Raw genomic sequence first — 13,764 nt, 5'->3', positions numbered from 1 at the left:
AGCGGAAGCGTAAATTATTGGAATATTAGATTAAGAGTCTAAAATTTCTATTTATCGAGGATAAGCGAATTTCGGGGACGAAATTCAATTTAAGGAAGGGAGATTGTAACGTACCGAAAATCAAAAAGTCCACGTAAACTACATGCATGCAAGTTATTAAATTTTCTTTGGTATTTTATTAAATTGTTTTAAAGTTTTAAATGCATTTTTACTTCATTAATTTGTGTTTAAATATTTTTATGCATTTTATGCATAATTTATGCATGGTAAAATTTAATTCATGAAATTTTAAAGATTCATTCATTAAAGATTTTTAAGTTTCATTTCGCGCTCGAACGAGGAACGTAGACCGGAGAATTTTCAGGAAAATTATTTTAATTACATGATTTGTTTTTAAATATTAATTTAAGATATTTTAAAGGTATTTTCCAAGAATTGGGATTTATTGAGTATTTTTAGCCGCAAGATTTTAATTTTTATCGGTACGCAAATTTTAGCGAATCGGGGAAATTTTTGAGGGTTCGGCTAATATTTTCAAAATCTTTCCAAAACGAAATATTTTTCGGGATTGTGTTTGGATTTAATGGGCCTACTTTTAAGCTTATTGGACTTAAAACCCTTTTTATTTTTAATTAAGGCCCATTAGTGCATTTTAATTAACCTAAACCACCATTAAATTAAACCTAAACCTACCCTACACCAATTACCCTTCCCACCATCCGACAACCCCTTACTCCTTCATTATATAGGTGGGTTCAGCAGCATTTCTTCTCTTCAAATACAGCTGCTTGTCTCGGTTCCAATCATTCGTGTAAATTAATCCAACCGACACCCCTTCATTACACATTATTCCCCAGCTGTATATCCTCTCGGTTTTCAGAGCTTTCATCAAGAAAGCTTCGGTTTTCTCTTTTCTTGCAAGGAGAAATTCATCCGGCGTCTCCTCTTCTCGTTCTTGTTCATCAAATCATCCAGGCACGCCACGTACTCTTATTTCTTCATCATTTACGTCATATATATGCTGTTGTGTGTTTTATGTATGTGTAAATTCCTATCCAGCCATGCACAAGGAAGCTTTTCGGTTTTTGTTCAAGCACATGCATCATTTGTTTTCCACTCACGTTTTCTCTGATTTGTTGCAAAAGGTCGGCTGTACTGGGTGCTGAGGGGTTGTTTTCACCGAGAAAGAAAGAGTAGGTAGGCTGGAGATGAAGCTTGGTCGAGCTTTGTTGTAGAAGTTGAAGGCCGATCGGATGAGAGCTAGTGTGAGGGCTCGATCTACGCTCCTTTTACACCAGCTGTGCGAGGGCTTGTTTCAGCCAGGGACCAGACCCTGGTGGTTCTGAGATGGGGCTGGGAAAGCTCGAACCACGCTGGATTAGACGGATTGAACGATCGATCCATGTTGGGAAGGGTAGACGCGCGCGGTAGGAACTCCTGGGTGTGTAGCGGTCGTGGGCCTTGTGCAGCTTGCATGGGGCTGGAGCCGTGTGTATAGTGTGTCAAGTATGGTCCCAAGGTGGTCAAGGGGAGGTCGGTTTATGGCTGGTACGTCAGGTGTGGCTAGTGGCGTGAGTTTTTGGAAAAAAGAGTGCGAGGAGGCGATTTAGGAAAGGGCCGAGAGGTGGGTTATTTTCTGGAATTTCAGCCGTGGGATTAGAGGACTGATGGCATTGTTTTAGGTGCATTATAGTGTTTTTAAGGTATGGTAAAAAAAGTTGGGAAAGTTTTGGTTAAGTTTCGAGTCGATTCGGATTAAAACCGGACCCCGGTTCAAGTTTTAAAATGAATCGGTTAAGTTGTGAATTTGGCTCAATTTTATGTCTATAAATGCTTGTCAAAATGTTTTGGGACATTTTAAGGAGTTTGGTAAGCTTCGGATCAAAATAATGAGTTTTGGATTTGTCCGAGATTTAGTCGCCGCACGAAACGTTAATTAAAAGATTAATTGAAACGCATAGATTTAAGCTTAATAAAATTATGGGAAATTATATTTAAGTTCAAATAATTATTAGAAGTCTAAGTTTTTAATTTGGGAATTTTATGCTTAGGTTTGGTTTAATTCGGGATTAAAACGCATTAATAGGTTATATTTAAAGATTAATTTAAAAGTCATAGATTTAAGCCAAATAAAAATATGAGAAAGTTCTTGTAAGCTTAAATAATTATTTGGGACGTGTTAGAGTCAATGGAATTAAAAAAATGTCAAAGAAGTGAAATTTTATGTGTATGGGCAAAATGGTAATTTTTGGGTTTCCAGGGGCAAAATGGTCATTTTGCACCTGGGGTGAGCTGTTTGTCCTGGCAGCGCCCTGAGCACATTTTATCATGTTTTAAATGTTTATGCATCATGTTTACGATTATTACGCAATTATAATAAATACGGTTCATGCTTGGTTTAAAGGAAAAATTATGTATATGCATTATTTTATTAAGTGATGAATATGATAAAACGTTTTGATGGAAGTGATTTAGTTGTGACTAATACGATGACATGATGATATGATTGGAGATATCGTGAGGGAAAAGGCCCTAGAGGGAGCCCGTTTACGGGAGAAGGCCCCAGAGGGAGCCCGACGATCGTATTTTCATTGACATGATATGATGATATGATAGGCCAAGGCCCAGTTGACGGGTGAGAGTGTCGCTGGTGTCCCCGCCGCCCATTAATGTGGTTACACGTAGATGGATCCATCGATTGACATGATGACATGATGATACGAAAGTCACAGCTAATGAACTGAATTCAATTAAAAAGAAAATGTATACGTATATGATGACATGAGATGACATGCTTTAATACGATATGATTTTACACGACACGTTTACGTACATGATAACAAGAGATGACATGTTTTGACACGTATATGATGATATGAGATGACATGATTTGACATGACTTGATTTTATACGACATGTTTATATTCATGTTTTTAAAGTTCATGAAAGATATGTTTACGTATTTGATGATATGAGATGACATGCTTTGAGATGACATGATTTTACACAACACGTTTACATTATGCTTTTAAGTTCATGAAAGATATGTTGAGTATGATATTTTTCACTGCTGTGTGCTAGGTATATGTACTTGTTATTAACGGTGGAGGTGTGTTGAGTCTATAGACTCACTAGGCGTGTGTGATGCAGGTGAGCTTCATGATGAGGAGACTGGAGGTGCCGAACTCTGAGTAGGCAGAGCTGGTGCGGTGACATGACCCGAGGACCACATGTTTTCCGCATTATGATTTATGAGATTGAGAGTAGATTAACATTTTCTTACGTTGATGAATTTAAGATTTTTATTCCTTTATGTTTATGTATGATTTTGGATGAGTTTGATTATTTTAAACTGCACTATTTTTACGGTAAGATAATTACAATTATTTTAAATATTATTTCGAAAATGTGAGCTTTAAAAAAAATTATTTTCGCATTTTTAAAAAATGAGCGAGACGTTACAATAACTATTTCAAATTTTAAATTAAAGTAGCAAAAAATAATGATTTTTTTATTATTAAAAAAACTATGAAAACGAAAGTAGGGTAAAATGGGAAACACATGAAAGTGCGTTGGATGGAGCGGTCAGTTTTCATGGAGCGGAAGTGGAAGACCAGGGCATCCCGGGCATGAGTGATAATAATTGGTGGGACCTACATGGAAGGTGACGTGTCATGTTCGGCGCAGCCCACGCACGTGAGGGAGTGGGTGCATTTGAATTGCTGATGTGCGTGAATCATCCCCTCTCATCATCCGTTTATTTCATTTATTTAGGATTTAGGATTTTATATGACTACAATATTTGATATGATTTCTCTTAAATAGGGAGAAATTTATGAAAAATCTAAAATTTCATATTTTCATTCTAACTGTTTTCATAATATTTCGCTAAAAATTGTGCCATAATTTGAATTTTTTAAATCACCATTCCTCTGTAAATTTCTTTCATCCAATTTGTTTTCTCAGCATGTCAAAATAGGAAGAAGACTGTTGTTCAAATGATCAAGAATCAATTTTGTGAGATATATATATCTTATATCCATGAAAAAATATTATTTTATGTCAAAATATTACTTATTATTATAAATATGAGTGTTATTGATATGTCTCACGAATAAAGATTCGTGGAACTTTTTCGCAAGAGACCTACTGTTTAATATTATTTTGTATATTATTATAGATTATTTATCTTTTATACTTAACTCTATAATATGGGGTGTACTGTAAGGTTCAAAAATACGATAACGTAATCCAACTACATACAAATATAGGGAAAATAAAAAATAACTAATTAAATGGTTTTAATGGCATGAATAAATTATGATATGCATGATTACATGTTTAAAAATAGGATTTTCTGTTAGAATGCATAAAACTGTGTTTTAAAAGTTATTCGAGACGCGATCGAGAACGGAGATCGTGGACCATAGGAAGGAATATATTTTTATTAAATAATTATTTTTTTATTGTTTAATATATGGTATATGTTATATGGTATTTTCGAAAATGACGTGTTTTGAGGTGTTTTTATACGTCGAGTCGTATTTTAAACCAATATTCGATTTTTGATAAAAATATGAATTTTTTGAGAACTCGGATATTATTTTCACTAACTTTCCTAAACAAAATATTTTAAACATTAACTAATGGGCTTAATGCGCCTATATTATACTATGTTAATGGTCTTAAGCTTACACTAGGAGTTTTAATTACTAAATAAAATGCCCAAAAGCCTTACCAAACCCCATAAACCCCACGCCCCTTCCCCTAAATTTTACAAGGACTCTTCCATCAGCCTCTACACGAACAGACACACACCACACACCAACCCTCACGTGGATTTTAAAGGAGAATTCAGCAAGCTTCTCCATTCGTCGACGTTCTTCGCATCTCAACTTGTTTTTCGTGCATAAAATACGCAAAGACACGCCTTAATCCCTTTTTCTCATCCTTCACACAATAATATATGCTTGATAGATGTTTGCATGCAAAAACATGATAAACTTGATGCATTTTCATTTGTATGGATACACATGCATATAACTCATGATTTTGTGGTTCCAAACTTGTTTTAATGATGCACAAAGGGCTGCCATGGTAAGGTAACTTGGAGGGACATTTTTCCAACGTGTTGAGGGTCCATAGAAGCCTAGACAAGGGCTGTACAATTAGGGGAGATGAGTTGGACGAAAATTGCGTGTTTTGTGCACTAGGGTTTCGAGTAGGTGGAACCAAGACGTGCGGCTCGAACAAGGCTTGACCAGGGCTCGGGCTGGACGCGGTTAGGTGTTAAGAAGAGTCCTAGCATGGCTAGGACTCCTTGACAGTGGCAGAGGAGGAGTCCACTAGGGTGAGCACTTCCCCGTGCGTGCGTACAGGTAGTTGCGCGAGCCTGCAGGGGTTCAGAGCTGGCTAGGATGGTCTAGGCTAGGTCTGAGGGTGGTCCAGTGAGGGTCAGGAGGGGCTATGGTGGTGGCTCGGGTGAAGAGTCCTCGATGAGTTGGAGTCCTAAGTTCCTTGGTTAGGCCGCGACTCTTGTCTTGTGCAAGAGGCTGCAGCGTGGGCTAGGAGCTAGTTAAATGGGTCAGGGCTGGATGGTAGAGCCCCTAGGTGGTCTGGTCAGGGGATGGTTTGTGGTGACTCGGGTGTGGTTCAAGAAAAAACGACAATGGCTCGAAGGAAACTAGCTTAGGTTCGAACTAGGGCTAGGGAAAAGAAAAAGGGGCGAACCATGGTCCACGGGGGTCGGTTCATGGTTCACGAGGGTTTCTTAAATCTAAAAAGTCTATGTTTAAAATTTGAGAAGAAAATATTAAGCTTTGAATTAATTTGGGAATTAAACGGTTCACGAATTAGTAAATAGGGAATTAAATCGAAAACCTCGAATTTAAACTAAATAAAAATATTAAAAATTAAATTTAAGCTTAAATAATTATTTGGGATAATCTCGAGTCAATAAAAGTGAGAAAAAAGTCAAAATCGTCTAGGGGCAAAACGATTATTTTACACCTAAAAATGTTAGACGTCATGGCAGTGCGCTGAATGCTGTAAATAATCTTACTATGTTTATTTTAAATGTTTACGAAATTATATGATTAAACATTAATACTAAAAGACATGTTGCATGCTTCGTTTAAAAGAAAAATTATTTATATATGCATGAATTTTTATAAGTAATAGGAATATGAAAAGTTGAAGGAGGTAAAGTGATTGTGACTAATACGATGATTATGATGATACGATGATATGTAAAGCAAATGCTCAGTTGACGGGTGAGAGTGTCGCTGATGTCCCTGCCGTCCAGTACTGTCGTCACACATAGATGGATCCATCGACCTTTAGCTGATACGAAAGTCACAATTAACGATCTGAATTCAATAAAAAGAAAACGTAACATATATGATGAAAGTAAATATGATATGATATGATGAAATAAAAAAATGTTTAAGTTTATACATGTTCATGAAAAGCTATTTTAAGTATTGCATGTGGATGTATAACTTGTTATCATGGTTATGGTTTGCTGAGTCAATAGACTCACAAGGTGTAATCAATGCAGGTGAGCATGATGTTGATGGTAATGGAGGATTTGATGATTGAACTAGCTGGACTGAAGGTGCAAATGACCCGAGGACCGTCGCTAGTTTTCCTCACTTGTGTTTATGACTTATGCTAATGATTTAAGTTACTTTTAAGATTTTATTTCTTATGATGCTTTTGAGAGGATGTTAGAGTTAAGTTTATTTTTAAAACAATGTTAGGTTAGATTGGTCGACGTTTTACGACTTTACATTTGAATTACTTTCTTTTGGATTTTAAATAATAGTTGGTTGGTTTAATTTTTAAAATGGTGTCAAAATGTTATATATATTCGGCCGAAAATATTATATAATGAAAAAAAATTTCTAGTATATTTTAAAGAAAAACGAGTAATTAACGTTTTATGCACTTTTTAGAAGGAGTGTGTCTCTTGTGAGACGGTCTCACGAATCTTTATCTGTAAGACGGGTCAACCCTACCGATATTCACAATAAAAAACAATAATCTTAGCATAAAAAGTAATATTTTTTCATGGATGACCCAAATAAGATATCCGTCTCAATAAATACAACCCGTGAGATCGTATTACACAAGTTTTTGTCTTTTAAAAGTCCAATTTGAGGTGTTTTATAGTGGCCTTTTGGGTAATCTTTATTTTTTTTTTAACTAAAACGACTAAATTTGAGGTAGACTTGAATAAAATAAAGATTTGAGATTGGGCAGAACACAATTCTCTCAACAAACTTGGAGATTCTCAGCATAATGATTTTACAATTATGCTAATTAATTATTATGATGACAAGAAAACGTCTGGCCATGCTAAGATACATGAATCTTGATCTAATATATCTGTCCATTGAGTTACATGTGGAATTTGTCACATTTATATGATTTGATATAAATTGCATGTTTTTTTTATCATATGTGCAAAATAAAAATATATGATCAATCGAGAGCATTTGAAATATCACAATTGGGTTATGCTAGGTTCAAAATATCTGAGTAACGTCGTTACGATGAGTTCTATTTTTTTTTAAATTAACAAAAAACAAACATTCGATCCTAGAAAAAGTAATGATACCATCATAAGATCTCGGGTCATGGATGACTCGGGATCTTAAATGGATACCCAAATCAGGGTAAGTCTGCAGGAAGGGTTCATCAGAAGCCGGGCAGGTGCAAGTGTGTGCCCGGGACACTTTTTCCCCAGGTAATCATAAGTCCGGGTTCTCATTCAAATTCCCGATCATTGGCTCACTACCCGGATTGCCTCGTATTGAAGGATCTTTTGCTGAGCATTCTTTCGGATGCTTCAAACAAAATATTCTCTAATGAGCTGCAATTGCTCGTGTTCTAAGAATATTAACACCGATGAATTAAATCGATTTTGGTTAAAAACCAAGCGGAAGAAACTCGAATATTCATTCGTGAAGAAAACTATTATATTAGAAAACGTTTTAACTTGTGTAAAATGAATAACCGAAAAGGGTAGATTAGTTTTTGCATTCATCAGTTCAATTATGGTGACAACTGAACTGACGAATACTCTAACTGATCCAAACAGTTTGAAAACAATAGTTAATCAGTTAAATACACAAAATATATTTATGAATGTTCGTAGACTTCAACTGCTCCTACGTCACCCCTTGTACCGCCTCGGGTAGGATCCACTAGAAGAATTTGATTTATACAACTCTTTGTACAAACCCACTCAGCTAGGACTTACACTACTGCCTAAACTGAACTCCTAGCTACGACTGAAGGCAGCACCTTCCAGCCAACATTTCTTTAACGTCTATGTGTCAAAGACTACATACACAAGTTTAACGTCTTTGTGCAAGACTGTATTTGAGTGGTTGAGAGAATTTGTGTGTAAGAACTGAACAAGGATGTTCTCACACACTGAGGGAAAATTTCTTCTAAACTAAGCAGATAACACGTTAAAGTGTCTCTCTGGGCTGAATGCTTTTGAAAGCAGATGTGCAATGTGCGTGTCCTTTCTTTTCTCTCTTGAAGAAGCTTTGTGTATAGAATCTCGTTCTTTTTCTTCTTTTTTTTTTCTGGTGGTGTATATTTCTGTATTTATATTTGAGTCTTTACCGATCTTCTCTTTATATAGGCGGGAAGACTGAACATACAGTGAGACTCATTTATTGTATCCGTTGCATCTTGAATTCATTTCTTGGACTTTGTGTTTCGACTTTTCGATTGCCCTTCTAAAACGTTTTTGTCTTTAATGCTCTGATGAAACGTTCATTATTGTCCTTGGGCTGGACAATGGATTTGTACCTTCACGTAAAGCTGGACTCCACTGAAAGAGTTTGTCTTCATCCATAACTGAAAGATTATGACTGATGCTTCGAACTGGTCAGTTGAATTGATCTTCAGTTGGGCTAGTGAAATCAGTTGACTCGTTAGTTGAACTGATTTCACTCTTGTTCAGTTGGACTGATCAGCTGGGTTTCTTCATCAGTTGAACACTTCTTCGGCTGGCCATGCTTCTGAGGTTCTCCTACTGAACCACGTATCAACTGGACAATCAGCTGGGCTGCTCAATTGACGTAACAGTTAGACTGATTCAGTTTGTGCGATCAGTTGGGTCTTCAGTTTGCGATGTAAACAGCTCGTGAGTAATCCTAGATGCTGCATACTAAGGTAGATTATTAGTAACACAATTAACAAGTTTTGTTATCATCAAAATAAAGATTGCGAACTTGAAAAGTTCTAACACCTCGGTAACAGTACTGCACTCAAGTGCGAGAACTGGTAAAATCTTACCTCGATAAGTGTACCAGACAGAATCATACTGATGTGACACGATGGAAAAGTAGGTCAGCATGACAGGAAGTCAACATCCAAGGCTACAAGTGATAAAAGTAGGCATTGAAAACAAGGAAAAGTTATCATCTTCCTTCCTATAAATAAACAGGTTCTTCTTGCATTAAACACATTGAGTCGCATATATTTACACCAGTAGCATTTATTTCTCTCCCAAGCTACACTGGTTATTTTCATCATTTTCACCTGCTGACTTAAGCATCGTAGTGGCCACGACGGACACCCCTCTGGCGCCCATTCACGAGCTCATCTTCGTGTTTGCAGGTTACATTTGAAGTCATATCCCTTGCTCATTTCCCTAATCAAAAACTCTTATCATCATCCAATGGATCGCCCCGACCCAACTCACTCGATTCACTCGGATTTCATCATTTGCGCCATCTGTGGGAAAGTGAGTATAAGACGAAGACATGGCTCCTACAAGAAGGACAAACCAAGAAAATTCCAGGGTTCCTGGAGATGATCTCCTTGTCTTTGGTCAAGTTGGTCCCCCACCTGCGGGACCTCCACCTTTCAATACTTTGTCCCCAGAGGATCTAGCTCGGATCATATCCGATGCAGTGGAGAAGGTTGTGGCAAGAAGAGCCCTTTCTCATCGTGCTACACAGTCTGGAGGGGAGCAGGAGACAGAGAAGGAGGTGAGGGAGGAGGAACTGAGGTTGGAGGAAAGGGATTCCATTGCCGGTTCTAAATCTCCTACTGTGACAGAAGAGTTTGAGGAGCTGAGGCAGAAGAAGAGGGTTTTGGAGGGGCAGATAGGTGATAGGAGAAGTGCTCGAGGGATTAGTAAAGGATGCCCCTTTGTTGATGCCATTTTCCGGGATCCTCTACTCGGGCATTTCAAATCTGCCAAAATCAAAGATTATGATGGCAACGCTGACCCGGAGGAGCATTTGGCCCGGTTCGAGAACATGCTCATGCTGCACTGTTATGCTTACAAGATCAAGTGCAAAGTGTTCCTAACCACTTTAATTGATTCAGGCCAGAGGTGATTTGAGGAGTTGGCTCCTCAGAGTATACACTCTTTTGAGGATTTTCAGAAGGTATTCTTGCATCACTTCAGTAGCAGCAAGAAATATAAGAAAACTGCATTCAGTCTTTTCGAAGTGAAGCAGAGCTCAGAAGAGAGTTAGAGGGCCTATATCCGAAGGTTTAACCGAGTTGCTCTGGATGTTCCTTTCTGTGCCCCCGAGACCAAAATTACTGCATTTACTCAGGGCCTACGGGAAGGTGAACTTTTTCGATCAATAACCAAGAAAGCGCCTGGGATTTCGAAGACTTGTTGGCCGGGCAGAGAAGTATATTAGTATGGAGGAGGCACAGAGGCAGAAGAGGGAGGCTTCGAGGAGAGAGAAGGGTGACCAGGTGTCTAGGACCGAGGAGAGAGGATTGAGAAGAGGTAATCCCAAGCATTTTTCTCATCATGTGCCCTTGAAAATCGCCCGGGATCGGGATGTCTAAGAGTGTAGCAGGGACATGCACACCCCTCCCCCCAACAATTTATCAGGCCCGAAAAGAAGGGACATTTTATTTACCCTTCATAAAGTGTGTTTTCATAACAAAGAAGACTACCGAACGCTGAAAAGAAGTTGTGTCCCGCCTGCTATCCAGGGACATAATCCACCGAGTAAGAGACAGAGGTTGCCACCATGGACAAGTCATCAGCCAGGGCTTAGTGCCCGGGAGGACTCGAGATATGCTCTGGGTAAGAGGAAAAATGCGGAGCCCGAGAGAAAGAAAGTCTCATCTCCTGCCTTGTGGGTGATAAAGATGATCTCTGGATGATCTACAGATGGAGACTCCATCAAGCTCGGAAATCCAGGAGTAGGAGAGAGTGCATGGAGGTGGAGGGAGTGAGGAGGAGCGAAGCCGTTATCAGCTTTGGCCAGGAGGCTCTCAAAGGTGTCAGCCTCCCTCATAATGATGCCCTGGTTATCCAATCCCAGGTATCAAATTATGACATCATGAGGGTATTCATTGATTCGGGCAGTTCTGTCAATTTTATTTTCAAGGAAGCCCTCGTACAGATGGATCTGCAAGGGTATCAATTGGAGATGGTGGAGAGTGCTCTGTTTGACTTCGCTGGCCATGCTGTCTATCCGGAGGGAGAAATTATGTTGCCTTTAACTTTGGGCAACAGGGAGCTGAAGAAGACTGTTATGACCACTTTCACTGTTGTGGATGCCCATCATCTTATAATATTATTCTGGGGTGGCCGACCATGAATGAGCTAAGGGCTGTAGCATCCACATACCACCAGAAGATTAAGTTTCCAAAGTGAAGCCGAATGGGTGAAGTCTGGGGAGATCAACCTTCTTCCCGATAGTGCTATATGGAAGCGGTCCAGGTGGACCAGAAGAAGGCTCGGAGGGAGGAGAAGAGAGCAAGTGGTGGGGAGGAGGTGGAGAGGATAGTAGAGAAGGGGGAGGTTCAGTTTGTGGCGGAGGAAGAGCAAGAAATGATGGAGATTGAGCTAGGGAAGGAGATTCGGGTGGCCCGAGATCTTGACTCGGCCACTCAGGTCAATCTGTTGAATTGTTTAAAAACTAATATCGATGTTTTTGCTTGATCTCAATAGGAACTAACTGGTATCTCATCCCTGGTGGTTGAGCATAGCTTTAATATCATTACAGGGTCTCAGCCAGTTAAGCAAAAGAAAAGACATTTTGGGCCAAAGAAGAATAAAATAATTTATGTGCAAGTCCAGGAGCTATTGAAGGCTGGCCATATTCGAGAGGTACAATTTCCTACTTGGCTCTCGAATATAGTGTTAGCTCCTAAAGATTCAGGAAAATGGAGAATGTGCGTGGACTTCCGAGATCTTAACAAAGCCTGTCCAAAAGATCACTATCCTCTTCCCAGGATTGATCAATTGGTGGATTTTACTTCAGGGTATGAATTACTCAATTTCATGGATGCTTACCAGGGGTATCATCAAATTTCTCTGGCCAAGAGTGATCAAGATAAGGCCAGTTTCATTACCTCGGGAGGCATATTTTGCTATGTTGTCATGCCTTTCGGGTTAAAAAATGTCAGGGCCACATATCAGCGTATAATGAACAGGGTGTTTGAGAAGAAGTTTGGGAGAAATGTGGAGGTATATGTTGACGACATCCTGGGAAAATCTAGGGAGATTTCTTGTTTCATTTCTGATTTAGAAGAGAATTTTGCCACTCCCATGCATTATGAGATCAAGCTCAATCCAGCCAAGTGCATAATTGGCGTGAGGAGTGGTAAGTTCTTGGGTTTTGTGGTAACTGACCGGGGGATCGAGGTGAATCCTAAAAAAGTCAAATCAGTGCTGGACATGTCATCTCCTCGATCCATCCGAAAAGTGAAAAAGCCGACCGGGAGAATTGCTTCACTTTCCCGGTTCATATCCCAATCAGCACATCAGAGTTATCCATTCTTCCAGGTCCTTCGGAACGCACGACTATTTGGTTGAGATGAAAAATGCGAGCAGGCCTTCCAAGACCTTAAGAATCACCTGGCAGAGATTCCTGTCTTAGTGAAGCCAGATCCCGGGGAAAAATTGTTTGTATATCTGTCCACTACGGAGTATGCTGTCAGTTCAGTACTTATAAAGGAAGAAGGCTCTGATCAGAAGCCTATTTATTATGTCAGCCATGCTCTCAGAGGACCCGAGCTCCGATACAGAGAGGTGGAAAAGATAGTCCTGGCTTTGGTTATGACTGCCCGGAAATTGCGACCTTATTTTCTGTCGCATCATATTATTGTGCTTAATAATAGTCCTCTCGGGAGGGTTGTGACTCATTCAGAAGTGTCTGGAAGAATGATCAAGTGGACAATGGAGCTGGGAGAGTATGACATTGAGTACACGCCCCGTGTTGCAGTCAAAGCACAGGCCCTGTCAGATTTTTTATCCGAGATGATTCAGCCTGATGAGGAGGAGGTTTGGAGAGTATTCGTGGATGAGGCTTCTAGCCTTTCTAGATGTGTAGTGGGAGTGATGATAATAGCCCCCCGGGAGAAAAGATTAAATTGGCTATAAGAATTGACTCCTAGGTGACTAATAATGAAGCAGAGTATGAGGCTGTTCTCGCTGGTATTCGAGCTGCCTGGGAAATTGGAGCTTCCCGGATCATTTTGTATTCCGATTCACAATTAATTACCTAGCAAATAAATGAAGTTTATGAGGCTAAGGATGACAAAATTCTTAAATATCTAAGGCTCATTAAAGCCCAGACAGAATCTTTTTTGGATTGGGGTATTGAGCAAATCCCCCAGGATGAAAATGCAGAAGCAGATGCTTTAGCCAAAATGGCCGCCACTCTATCAGAAGTTAATACTCGAGAAGTATTACATGTTACCCGACTAATTCTTTCCACGGATGAGGAGATATTGCCAGCATCATAGGATTCTTAA

The 13,764-nt window shown here is 39.2% G+C and overlaps 1 long non-coding RNA gene across 1 annotated transcript; it reads left to right on the top strand.

Moving 5' to 3' along the window:
- Positions 1-320: 320 nt before the first annotated feature.
- On the top strand, positions 321-3,333 carry LOC142520049 (uncharacterized). The gene is made up of 2 exons (XR_012813887.1): positions 321-975; positions 3,151-3,333. It is a non-coding gene; the product is annotated as an uncharacterized LOC142520049 (long non-coding RNA).
- Positions 3,334-13,764: the final 10,431 nt, after the last annotated feature.

Source organism: Primulina tabacum, chromosome 12, assembly GCF_025594145.1.
Source record: "Primulina tabacum isolate GXHZ01 chromosome 12, ASM2559414v2, whole genome shotgun sequence".
NCBI classification, from domain to species: Eukaryota; Viridiplantae; Streptophyta; class Magnoliopsida; order Lamiales; family Gesneriaceae; genus Primulina; species Primulina tabacum.
Note: the sequence above shows the minus strand (reverse complement) of the source record. Positions and strands in the feature narration are given on the sequence as shown.